The sequence below is a fragment of the Coregonus clupeaformis genome, unplaced genomic scaffold, assembly GCF_020615455.1.
Source record: "Coregonus clupeaformis isolate EN_2021a unplaced genomic scaffold, ASM2061545v1 scaf0423, whole genome shotgun sequence".
Classification (NCBI taxonomy): domain Eukaryota; kingdom Metazoa; phylum Chordata; class Actinopteri; order Salmoniformes; family Salmonidae; genus Coregonus; species Coregonus clupeaformis.
Genome location: NW_025533878.1, coordinates 290,001 through 303,418, shown reverse-complemented (window position 1 = coordinate 303,418; position 13,418 = coordinate 290,001). Strand labels below are relative to the sequence as shown.

General features: G+C 41.4%; 1 protein-coding gene across 1 annotated transcript in view; it reads right to left on the bottom strand.

Moving 5' to 3' along the window:
- LOC121537227 (neural cell adhesion molecule L1.1-like) overlaps nucleotides 1-13,418 on the bottom strand; it is a gene marked incomplete at its 3' end in the record, with an annotated part of 86,181 nt that overhangs the window by 71,826 nt on the left and 937 nt on the right.

Here is a 13,418-nt window from a genome sequence, read left to right as displayed (position 1 = left end):
CATCAGTGATTTCTACCGCCTCCATCCTGGCGCTCCGGGAGGTCCGCCCGGTGGCGTTCGTCGGAGGGGGGGTACTGTAACGATCCCGGCAGTCTGAGTCGGGTCCTGTCTGGTGACTAGTTTTTCCTGTTCGTGATCTCCAGTTTCCCGAGGGTTCGGGAACGCTCCGGGGAGCTCTCTTGTTTTCCGCACCTGCATCCCATCAGCAATCTGCACACCTGGTCCTGATCATCACCCTTCTTAGGCTCTGGCCAAACATCCAGTTCCTGCCGGATCGTTAGCCATGAACAGTAGGTTTATCAGAAGTATCAGTCCTAGAGTTTCTAGCGTTAGTTTTGTTGTTTTGTACCTTGTTGGTTTATTGTTTACTTACCTCCGTTTTTGTTCCATCTGCAGTCACCCGTCCGGACCCTTCACCCTACCTCTGCCTGATGGTCGGCGGCTGCCGAGCCATCACTGGACCAACAACTGCACCCTCAACAACTCATCCACGCCGCCCGCTCTGTTCCCTGGATTATTCTGCACCTTTTTGAATCTGAAATAAACCCTCACCTTCGTTCAACTCTCCTTGTCCTGGTCTGCTTCTGGGTTCTGTCTGAGGGAACCGTGACATTGAGGCTGTTCCTTGTAGAGTTCATGCCCTGATGAATTGAGGCAGTTCCTTGTAGAGTTCATGCCCTGATGAATTGAGGCTGTTCCTTGTAGAGTTCATGCCCTGATGAATTGAGGCTGTTCCTTGTAGAGTTCATGCCCTGATGAATTGAGGCTGTTCCTTGTAGAGTCCATGCCCTGATGAATTGAGGCTGTTCCTTGTAGAGTCCATGCCCTGATGAATTGAGGCTGTTCTGAGGGCAAAAGGGGGTGCCACTCAATATTAGGAAGGTGTTCCTAGTGTTTTGTATACTAAGTGTATATACAGTGCATATGGAAAGTATTCAGACCCATTCACTTTTTCCACATTTTGTTACATTACAGCCTTATTCTAAAATGATTAAATAATAAATGTTCCTCCTCAATCTACACACAATTGTTGCTAATGTATCAAAAATAAAAACTGAAATACCTTATTTACTGTATAATGGTTTGTATAGACAGCATAGACAGTATATGAATATAAAAGGTGGACAGCAGTAGTTATATAGGATGAACCATGACTAGAATACAGTATATACATATAAAGAGGACAGCAGTAGTTATATAGGATGAACCATGACTAGAATACAGTATATACATATGAAGAGGACAGCAGTAGTTATATAGGATGAACCATGACTAGAATACAGTATATACATATGAAGTGGACAGCAGTAGTTATATAGGATGAACCATGACTAGAATACAGTATATACATATGAAGAGGACAGCAGTAGTTATATAGGATGAACCATGACTAGAATACAGTATATACATATAAAGAGGACAGCAGTAGTTATATAGGATGAACCATGACTAGAATACAGTATATACATATGAAGTGGACAGCAGTAGTTATATAGGATGAACCATGACTAGAATACAGTATATACATATGGAGTGGACAGCAGTAGTTATATAGGATGAACCATGACTAGAATACAGTATATACATATGAAGTGGACAGCAGTAGTTATATAGGATGAGTCTTGGCTAGAATACAGTATATACATATGAAGTGGGTGAAACAGTATGTAAACATTATTAAAGTGACCAGTGATTCCATGTCTATGTATATAGGGCAGCAGCCTCTAAGGTGCAGGGTTGAGTAACCAGGTGGTAGCCGGCTAGTGACAGTGACTAAGTTCAGGGCAGGGTAATGGGCTGAGGCCGGCTAGTGGTGATTATTAAACAGTCTGATGGCCTGGTGATAGAAGCTGTTTTTCAGTCTCTCAGTCCCAGCTTTGATGCACCCGTACTGTCTAAGCCTTCTACATGATAGCGGGGTGAACAGGCCGTGGCTCGGGTGGCTGAGGTCCTTGATGATCTTCTTGGCCTTCCTGTGACACCGGGTGCTGTAGATGTCCTGGAGGACAGGCAGCGTGAGTTGTTCTGACCGCACTACCCTTCTGGAGAGTCCTGCTGTTGCGGATGGTGCATTTGTCATACCAGGCGGTGATAAAGCCCGACAGGATGCTCTCAATAAGTGAAGCTTTTCAACCTCTCCACTGCGGCACCCTCGTGCTCTCTCTGCAATCTCCTGTAGTCCACAATCAGCTCCTTCATTTTGTTGACGTTGAGGGAGAGGTTATTTTCCTGGCACCACTCCGCCAGGGCCCTGACCTCCTCCATGTGGGCTGTGTAGTCATTGTTGGTAATCAGGCCTACGTCTGTTGTGTCGTCATTAACTTGATGATTGAGTTGGAGACGTGTGTCTCCCATTTCCCCCTCTCCTTTATCCATCCATCTTCCTCTCTGTTCCCTCTCTCTTCCTCTCTGTTCCCTCTCTCTCTCTTCCTCCTCCTCTTTCCAAGCCACAACTCTATGTGATGCCACTCCCAGGTGGCCTATCAGATTCCTCCTGCTCTCCTTTCTCTCTCTCTCTCTTTTCACCCTCTCTTCCCATCACTCCAACCTGATAGAGAAGCGGAAGCGTCTTTATATTAAGAGATTTGATCCATATCACATTATCTACTCAGTCTGTGAAAATGGAAGTCTGTGTGTGTGTGTGTTTGTGAGGTGTAGCCTCCCTCCCTCGTTCCTCCATCACCATGGCAACACCCTGACTCCAGCCAGCCGTATGCTGTAATATTTATTTCCTCCCATCCCCCACTCCCCCTCTCCCTCCCTCTCTCTTGCTGGAGCCACTCCCTGTCTCTCCTCAACACACCCCTCTTTCCTCTCCTTCTCTCCTCTCCTTCTCTCCTCTCTCTCTCTCAGTCTCCACTCTGCATAACTCTCTCTTTTGTCTACATCTCTATCTCTGTCTGTCTGTCTGTCTGTCACACAATATTCTCTTTTTGTCCATCTCCCTCCCCCCCTCTCTCTCTCTACCTCTGTCTCCTCTCTCTCTCTCTACCTCTGTCTCCTCTCTCTCTCTCTCTACCTCTGTCTCCTCTCTCTCTCTCTCTCTCTCTCTCTCTCTCTCTCTCTCTCTCTCTCTCTCTCTCTCTCTCTCTCTCTCTCTCTCTCTCTCTCTCTCTCTCTCTCTCTCTCTCTCTCTCTCTCCCTCTCTCTCTCTCTACCTCTGTCTCCTCTCTCTCGCTCTCTTTCTCTCTCTCTCTCTCTACCTCTGTCTCCTCTCTCTCTGCCTCTGTCTCTTTCTCTTTCTCTCTCTCTCTACCTCTCTCTCTCTCTCCCCCCTCTCTCTCTCTCCCCCTCTCTCCCCCCCTCTCTCTCTCTCTCTCTCCATCCCTCCCCCTCTGTCTCTCTGTCTCCTCCCTCTCTCTCTCTCTCTCTCTCTACCTCTGTCTCTCCCTCTCTCTACCTCTCTCTGTCCTGTCTCTCTTTCTGTCCTCTCTCTTTCTCTCTCTACCTCTCTCTCTCTCCACCTCTGTCTCTCTCTCTCTCTACCTCTGTCTGTCTCTCTCTCTCTCTCTCTCTGTCTCTCTCTCTCTCTCTCTCTCTCTCTCTCTACCTCTGTCTCTCTCTCTCTCTCTCTCTCTCTCTCTCTCTCTCTCTCTCTCTCTCTCTCTCTCTCTCTCTCTCTCTCTCTCTCTCTCCCCCTCTCTCTCTCTCTCTCTCCCTCTGTCTACCTCTCTCTCTCAATTCAATTCAATTTAAGGGCTTTATTGGCATAGGAAACATATGTTAACATTGCCAAAGCAAGTGAAGTAGATAATAAACAAAAGTGAAATAAACAATACAAATTCACAGTAAACATTACACTCACCAAAGGTCCAAAAGAATAAAGAAATTTTCAAATGTCATATTATGTGCAAATAGTTAAGGGAAAATAAATATACATAAATATGGGTTGCATTTACAATGGAGTTTGTTCTTCACTGGTTGCCCTTTTCTTGTGGCAACAGGTCACAAATATTGCTGCTGTGATGGTACACTGTGGTATTTCACCCAGTAGATAAGGGAGTTTATCAAAATTGGATTTGTTTTCAAATTTTTTTGTGGATCGCTGTAATCTGAGGGAAATATGTGTCTCTAATATGGTCATACATTTGGCAGGAGGTTAGGAAGTGCAGCTCAGTTTCCACCTCATTTTGTGGGCAGTGTGCACATAGCCTGTCTTCTCTTGAGAGCCAGGTCTGCCTATGGCGGCCTTTCTCAATAGCAAGGCTATGCTCACTGAGTCAGTACATAGTCAAAGCTTTCCTTAATTGTGGGTCAGTCACAGTGGTCAGGTATTCTGCCACTGTGTACTCTCTGTTTAGAGCCAAATAGCATTCTATTTTTTCTGTTTTTTTGTTAATTCTTTCCAATGTGTCGAGTAATTATCTTTTTGTTTTCTCATGATTTGGTTGGGTCTAATTGTGTTACTGTCCTTGGGCTCTGTGAGGTCTGTTTGTGTTTGTGAAAAGGACCAGCTTACTTGCATTATTTGGTGTTTTACGTTGTACACAGAGGATATTTTGTAGAGTCTCAATTTGTTGTTTGTCACATTTTGTGAATTCTTGGTTGGTAAGCGGACCCCAGACCTCACAACCATAAAGGGCAATGGGTTCTATAACTGATTCAAGTATATTTAGCCAGATCCTAATTGGTATGTCGAATTTTATGTTCCTTTTGATGGCGTAGAAGGCCCTTCTTCCTCTAAGAAGCCCTGGAGTAGCAGTCACAACACAGTGGACCGCTCACATCCCTTGACCCCACCCCTACAGCACGGGTTAAATGTCTGCAGTATAGCACAGAGTATATCAATGATGTCGCTCAGATCCACCTCTACGCAGACGACACCATTTTGTATACATCTGGCCCTTCATTGGACACTGTGTTAACAAACCTCCAAACGAGCTTCAATGCCATACAACACTCCTTCCGTGGCCTCCAACTGCTCTTAAACGCTAGTAAAACTAAATGCATGCTCTTCAATCGAACGCTGCTTGCACCCGACAGCCCGACTAGAATCACTACTCTCGGCGGGTCTGACTTAGAACATGTGGACAACTATAAATACCTAGGTGTCTGGTTAGACTGTAAACTCTCCTTCCAGACTCACATTAAGCATCTCAAATCCAAAGTTAAATCTAGAATCGGCTTCCTATTTCGAAACAAAGCCTCCTTCACTCATGCTTCTAAACATGCCCTCGTAAAACTGATCCTTGACTTCAGCGATGTCCTTTACAAAATAGCTTCCAACACTCTACTCAGCAAATTGGATGTAGTCTATCACAGTGTCATCCGTTTTGTCACCAAAGCCCCATATACTACCCACCATTGTGACCTGTACGCTCTCGTTGGCTGGCCCTCACTACATATTCGTCGCCAAACCCACTGGCTCCAGGTAATCTATAAATCACTTCTAGGCAAATCCCCGCCTTATCTTAGATCATTGGTCACCATAGCAACACCCACCCGTAGTATGCGTTCCAGCAGGTACAGTTGAAGTCGGAAGTTTACATACACCTTAGCCAAATACCTTTAAACTCAGTTTTTCACAATTCCTGACACTTAATCCTAGTAAAAATTCCCTGTCTTAGTTCAGTTAGGATCACCACTTTATTTTAAGAATGTGAAATGTCAGAATAATAGTAGAGAGAATGATTTATTTCAGCTTTTATTTATTTCATCACATTCAGGGCTTTGTGATGGCCACTCCAATACCTTGACTTTGTTGTCCTCAAGCTATTTTGCCACAACTTTGGAAGTATGCTTGGGGTCATTGTCCATTTGGAAGACCCATTTGCGACCAAGCTTTAACTTCCTGACTGATGTCTTGAGATGTTGCTTCAATATATCCACATAAATTTCCTTCCTCATGATGCCATCTATTTTGTGAAGTGCACCAGTACCTCCTGCAGCAAAGCACCCCCACAGCATGATGCTGCCACCCCCGTGCTTCATGGTTGGGATGGTGTTCTACGGCTTGCAAGCAACCCCCTTTTTCCTCAAAACATAACAATGGTCATTATGGCCAAACAGTTCTATTTTTGTTTCATCAGACCAGGGGACATTTCTCCAAAAAGTATGATCTTTATCCCCATGTGCAGTTGCAAACCGTAGTATGGCTTTTTTATGGAGGTTTTGGAGCAGTGGCTTCTTCCTTGCTGAGCAGCCTTTCAGGTTATGTCGATATAGGACTCGTTTTACTGTGGATATAGATATTTTTGTACCTGTTTCCTCCAGCATCTTCACGAGGTCCTTTGCTGTTGTTCTGGGATTGATTTGCACTTTTCGCACCAAAGTACGTTAATCTCTAAGAGACAGAACGCGTGTCCTTCCTGAGCGGTATGACGGCTGCGTGGTCCCATGGTGTTTATACTTGCATACTATTGTTTGTACAGATGAACGTGGTACCTTCAGGCATTTGGAAATTGCTCCAAAGGATGAACCAGATTTGTGGAGGTAAAAAAAAAAAATCTGAGGTCTTGGCTGATTTCTTTTGATTTTCCCATGATGTCAAGCAAAGAGGCAGTTTGAAGGTAGGCCTTGAAATACATCCACAGGTACACCTCCGATTGACTCAAATGATGTCAATTAGCCTATCAGAAGCTTCTAAAGCCATGACATCATTTTCTGGAATTTTCCAAGTTGTTTAAAGGCACAGTCAACTTAGTGTATGCAAACTTCTGACCCACTGGAACCCTCCTGTGAATTATAAGTGAAATAATCTGTCTGTAAACAATTGTTGGAAAAATTACTTGTGTCATGCACAAAGTAGATGTCCTAACCGACTTGCCAAAACTATAGTTTGTTAACAAGAAATTTGTGGAGTGGTTGAAAAACTAGTTTTAATGACTCCAACCTAAGTGTATGTAAACTTCCGACTTCAACTGTATATATATAAATATATATATATATTTATTTTTTTAAGCATTCGAACGGGAGATGAGTGTTACAAATTGTTCAAATCAATGGGGTCCTTCCGGGTGTCAGCCCATGTCGGTGCCCCTGGGCTCAGGCCTTGCAACATGGGACTGGGACTTCAAGTAAAACTACTGACTGACTGTGAATGTCTCTTTTTACCTTTATTTAACTAGGCAAGTCAGTTAAGAACAAATTCTTATTTACAAAGTTTGGAATGTTAGCACAAAACAGGACTGGACTGGGACTTCAACTAGAACAATTACTTCAGATAGAAGGAAACAATTTACAAACGCACTCATAAAGTTATCTTCACACAAAAATGTTCCATCAATACATTTTCAAGAAAAAGGAAAATAAATAGTAGCCTGAAATCCAGACCTGTTTTGTGCTAACATTCCATTCCTTGTACTCTGTGTCTCCATGACAAGAAGTGGAATGTTAGCACAAACATACTGGTACTCAGGCTAGATAAATAGCACATTATCATGTCAAGAGCAAGGTTTACGAATCACAACACTGGTTTGGATGAGGCTCTTGTATGGGGCGATATCAGTGCCAACAGAAATTGTATTTGAATTCCATAATCTTGAATTTGAATTAGGATATTGAATGGGGGGGGCTATTCGCTTTAAATTACATGCAGCTTATAAAGCCTTCATAAAGCATTCATAAACACTACATAAATGTGTTACAAATCATCTAGAACCATATGTCATGCTTTATAAAGGGTTCATAAATGTGGCATAACTGTGTGACATAACCACCAATGTCAAATGTGACATAAACCTGTGCTTAATAAAGGCTTTATAAATGATATTAAATTGAGGCTTCACAAAGCATTTATAACCATATCTTGGTAGAGCATTGCAACGCCAGGATATTGGCTTTTATTCCCTGGACCACCCATATGTAAAAATATATTCAAGCATGACTGTAAGTCGCTTTGGATAAAAGTGTCTGCAAAATTGTATATATTATATTATATTACACTAAAATATTTCTAGGATGGCCCAACCTCTTTCTCTCTTGGGTGCATAGCCAATATTGGATCTGACCTCAACTTCCCCCAGAATGCTGTGCTGCAGAATGACACACTCTAAAGCACAGTCATGCACATCAGAACACATTGGTAGGGTCTTTTAAAATCAGTTTTAATTTTATAGCTACTTTATTTATTTTTTCCATTTCCGTTTTCTTGTTTTAGTTTTTCCAGGTTTCGGATTTCCCCAGTTTTTTCACACTTTTTTAATAGAAAAACAACTTAATTGAATGTTCTGAGTTCACAACAATGCTTACACCACATCAAATATGAATCATTGTTAATGTTTAGACAATTACTTTTCTTATATCATGAATGGTTGCTGACACTTTTCTACTAGCACTAGTATATTATTATTATTATTATTATTATTATTATTATTATTATATTTAGACATTTTTCAAAATTCCGTGACTCGGATGTACTTTTTTAGTGTTGCTGATGAGACGCTGATCATGTGATGAGTTCGCAAATCAAATACCCAACTTGTGCTAGCACTGGACAGCGAAAACAAGTAAGTTAACCTTTATTTATTGTAATTTAAATTAGTTTGTAGTAGTTGAGTGTTGAGTTAGATTACATACTGTAGCTACCTCAATCGTTGTTTCAAATAATTTCAGTGACTTCACAGCAATTGCTAGCTAGCCAAAATGTAGCGAGCTAGCAGGCTCAGCTAAATACAAATATAATAATAGTTTCCCATCTTCCCATTTAGAGTTTCTGGTGCAGCACAGAACCCTTATCCAGATGGTGTTACAAAGGCATTTCCTAACAGACTTGCTAACATTCTTTGTGTCAAAGACCTGGGTCCAGCTCCCCGCGGTATGGTTTGTGTTTGTTGTGTGCGTGTTTGTATACTGAGGAACATGTAACTTGGTTCCAGAAGAAATACACTTTCAATTTCTTTAGGTTGGGGGGCTTTCATCAAGGTAAATGTTTATTGGTGTAACGTCATCCCCAGGCTATTGAACACACAGCACATATAAACCACGGATATTAACCATTCAAAGTTGGCCATAGAATTCTATAGGAGTAAAGTATTTGTCATCGTCTCTACTTAACACAGTCAAAAAGTCATAATTATTGCTAAACCCTGCCCATTTCCACAATTTATCTTCTAAAATTAGATTTAAAACTAACCTTAGTTAATGAAGGACAAGTCTGAGGCGTTTGTCCACCAGACCTTCTGCGCGTTTGGCTAACATGACATGACTTTAGAGCGTCATCCTTCAGCACAACATGTCCCTTCATCCCTAACCCTAACCCTAACCCTAACCCTAACCGCTAACCCTAACCCTAACCCTAACCGCTAACCCTAACCCTAACCCTAACCCTAACCCCTAACCCTAACCCCTAACCCTAACCCTAACCCTAACCCTAACCCTAACCCCCTAACCCTCTAACCCTAACCCTAACCCTTCATCCCTTCATAAAGCACGTTTATATCATATTCGCCATAGGGTTATGTCACGTTTGACATTGATGATTATGTCACACAGTTATGAACCCTTTAGAAAGCATGACATACGGTTCTAGATGCTGTGTAAGACATTTATGTAGTGCTTATGAAAGTATTATGAAGGGCTTATAAAGCCTTTATAAGCTGAACGTCTTTTAAAGTGGGACCCTATATTTTTATGGGGTCCAAGTTGCGTTTTTTGTGACACTCCCTTATAACATGTCTTGCCTGTCTTGCCTTGCCTGTATGGCCATTCTGCCTGGCCTGTCTTGCCTTGCCTGTATGGCCATTCTGCCTGGCCTGTCTTGCCTTGCCTGTATGGCCATTCTGCCTGGCCTGTGAGGAGAACAGAAAGCACATCCATGTTCCAGAGAGTTTTAGCTTTCAGGAAAATGGGGTCATAATAGCTTGAGCCTGTTATCAGTCAACCTATCAGGGTAGTTACAAACATATCTTTACTAATGCTGCAGAAATTTGTTTGAAAGCAGTATCCAAATCCATCGGATGTAGTGATCACAATATAGTAGCCATATGTAGGAAAACCAAAGTTCCAAAGGCTGGGCCTAATATTGTGTATAGGAGGTCATACAATAAGTTCTGTAGTGATTCCTATGTTGTTGATGTGAAGAATATGTGTTATGACGAGCAACCAGACGCTGCACTTGACACATTTAGGAAATTGCTTATCCCAGTTACTAATAAGCATGCACCCATTAAGAAAATGACTGTAAAAACTGTTATATCCCCGTGGATTGATGAGGAATAGAAAAATTGTATAGTTGAGAGGGATGAGGCAAAAGAGATGGCAAATAGGTCTGGCTGTATAACCGATTGGCAAACCTACTGCAAATTGAGAAATCATGTGACTAAACTGAATAAAAAGAAGAAGAAACTACACTATGAAACAAAGATAAAATGACTTAAAGAATGATAGTAAAAAGCTTTGGAGCACCTTAAATGAAGTTTTGGGCAAAAAGGCAAACTCCGCTCCATCATTCATTGAATCAGATGGCTCATTCATCACAAAACCCACTGATATTGCCAACTACTTTAATGATTTTTTCATTGGCAAGATTAGCAAATGTAGGCATCACATGCCAGCAACAAACGCTGACACTACACATCCAAGTATATCTGGCCAAATTATGAAAGAAAAACATTGTAATTTTGAATTCCGTAAAGTAAGTGTGGAAGAGGTGAAAAAAGTATTATTGTCGATCAACAATGACAAGTCACCGGGGACTGACAACTTGGATGGAAAATTACTGAGGACGAACAGTATTGCCACTCCTATTTGCCACATCTTCAATTTAAGCCTACTAGAAAGTGTGTGCCCTCAGGCCTGGAGGGAAGCAAAAGTTATTCCCCTACCTAAGAATTGTAAAGCCCCCTTAACTGGCTCAAATAGCTGACCAATCAGCCTGTTACAAACCCTTGGTAAACTTTTGTAAAAAAAATTGTTTGACCAGACAAAATGTTATTTTACAGTAAACAAATTGAGAACAGACTTTCAGCACGTGTATAGGGAAGGACATTCAACAAGCACAGCACTGAGAGAAATTGATGATACAAAGATTGTGGGGGCTGTTTTGTTAGACTTCAGTGCAGCTTTTGACATTATCGGTCATAGTCTGTTACTGGAAAAATGTATGTGTTATGGCTTTACACCCCCTGCTATATTGTGGATAAAGAGTTACCTGTCTAACAGAACACAGAGGGTGTTCTTTAATGGAAGCCTCTCAAACAAAATCCAGGTAGAATCAGGTATTCACCAGGGCAGCTGTCTAGGCCCCTTACTTTTTTCAATCTTTACTAACGACATTCCACTGGCTTTGAGTAAAGTCAGTGTGTCTATGTATGTGGATGACTCAACACTATACACGTCAGCTACCACAGCGACTGAAATGACTGCAACACTTAAAGAGCTGCAGTTAGTTTCAGAATGGGTGGCAAGGAATAAGTTAGTCCTAAATATTTCAAAAACTAAAAGCATTGTATTTGGGACAAATCATTCACTAAACCCTAAACCTCAACTAAATCTTGTAATGAATAATGTGGAAATTGAGCAAGTTGAGGAGACTCAACTGCTTGCAGTAACCCTGGATTGTAAACTGTCATGGTCCAAACATATTGATGCAACAGTAGCTAGGATGGGGAGAAGTCTGTCTATAATAAAGCGCTGCTCTGCCTTCTTAACTACACTATCAACAAGGCAGGTCCTACAGGCCCTAGTTTTGTCACACCTGGACTACTGTTCAGTCATGTGGTCAGGTGGCACAAAGAGGGACTTAGGAAAATTGCAATTGGCTCAGAACAGGGCAGCACGGCTGGCCCTTGGATGTACACAGAGAGCTAACATTAATAATATGCATGTCAATCACTCCTGGCTCAAAGTGGAGGCGAGATTGACTTCATCACTACTTGTATTTGTGAGAGGTATTGACATGTTGAATGCACCAAGCTGTCTGTTTGAGCTACTGGCACACAGCTCGGTCACCCATGCATACCCCACAAGACATGCCACCAGAGGTCTCTTCACAGTCCCCAAGTCCAGAACAGACGATGGGAGGCGCACAGTACTACATAGAGCCATGACTACACAGAACTCTATTCCACATCAAGTAACTGATGCAAGCAGTAGAATCAGATTTAAAAAACAGATATAAATACACCTTATGGAACAGCGGGGACTAACATAGACACATGCATACAAACACACGATAACATACGCACTATACACACATGTAGACATGGATTTTGTGTTATAGATATGTGGTAGTAGAGTAGAGTATAACTGCCTTAATTTTGCCGGACCCCAGGAAGAGTAGCTGCTGCTTTGGCAGGAACTAATTGGGATCCATAATAAATACAGATACAAATAGCTTATAGCCAACACAGTTCAAATGCTAAAGCAAAATTCATAGGAAGAAAATAAAATCAACATGCAAATTGTCTTCAGAAACTGCCAGAAACGTATTTGTGTTACCACAAAGAGCATTTCATTCTATCTGTTCTCCTCCACCTTTCCTGGCTGGCAAAGTACCAGGATGTTGTCTCTGGATTTGGAACTGAATCTGAATTCATCCGAGAAGTTGAATATATTCAACTTTGATCAACTTGAAATGATAGTTTGTAAACTTCATACACAGAAAATGAATGCAATATCTACCATATTGAAAGTGAATATATAAATATTACATTGATATTGCATTTTAAAACTGACTGCACTATTCATTCATTTCAGTTTCAAATCATGAACTACAAGTTCAATTTATGAATTCAATGATTGCATTTTTGCATTAAAGTCAATATCCTAACACAAATTCAAAATTGTGGAATTCAAATACAATTTCTGTTGGCACTGAAATCGCTCCATACTCTTGGTTAACCTCTACTGGATCGGTGTCCCGTATATGGGACGGTTGAACTAACGTGCGCTAATGTGATTAGCATGACTATTGTAAGTAACAGCAAACTTTCCAGGACATAGACATGTCTTATATGGGCAGAAAGCTTAAATTCTTGTTAATTTAACTGCACTGTCCAATTTACAGTACCTATTACAGCGAAAAATCACCATGCTACTGTTTGAGGAGAGTGCACAATATCAAAAAACGTATCACAGTAACTGATTTGATTCATTCACCTCTGAAGGTAAATAATGTACTTACATTCAGTAATCTTGCTCTGATTTGTCATCCTAAGGGTCCCAGAGATAAAATGTAGCATAGTTTGTTTGATAAAATCCATTTTTATATTCAAATGTAGGAACTGGGTTCTACAGTTTGAACCCTTGCTGTCTCTGGCTCCACACCCACCCCGCCCGGCCATCAAGATGTCTGAAAATTAGTGTATAAGCTAATGATCCATCATGTATGACATTCCTGGGAGTGTGTAAACTTACATTTTGTATTACCATATCATTTTTGTATGTTCTCTATAGTTATGTACTTGAAAATGTATCAATTGACCAATTCGGGAAATTTGGGCAGACTTGATACAAAATAGTCCAGTATTGCAATGCTT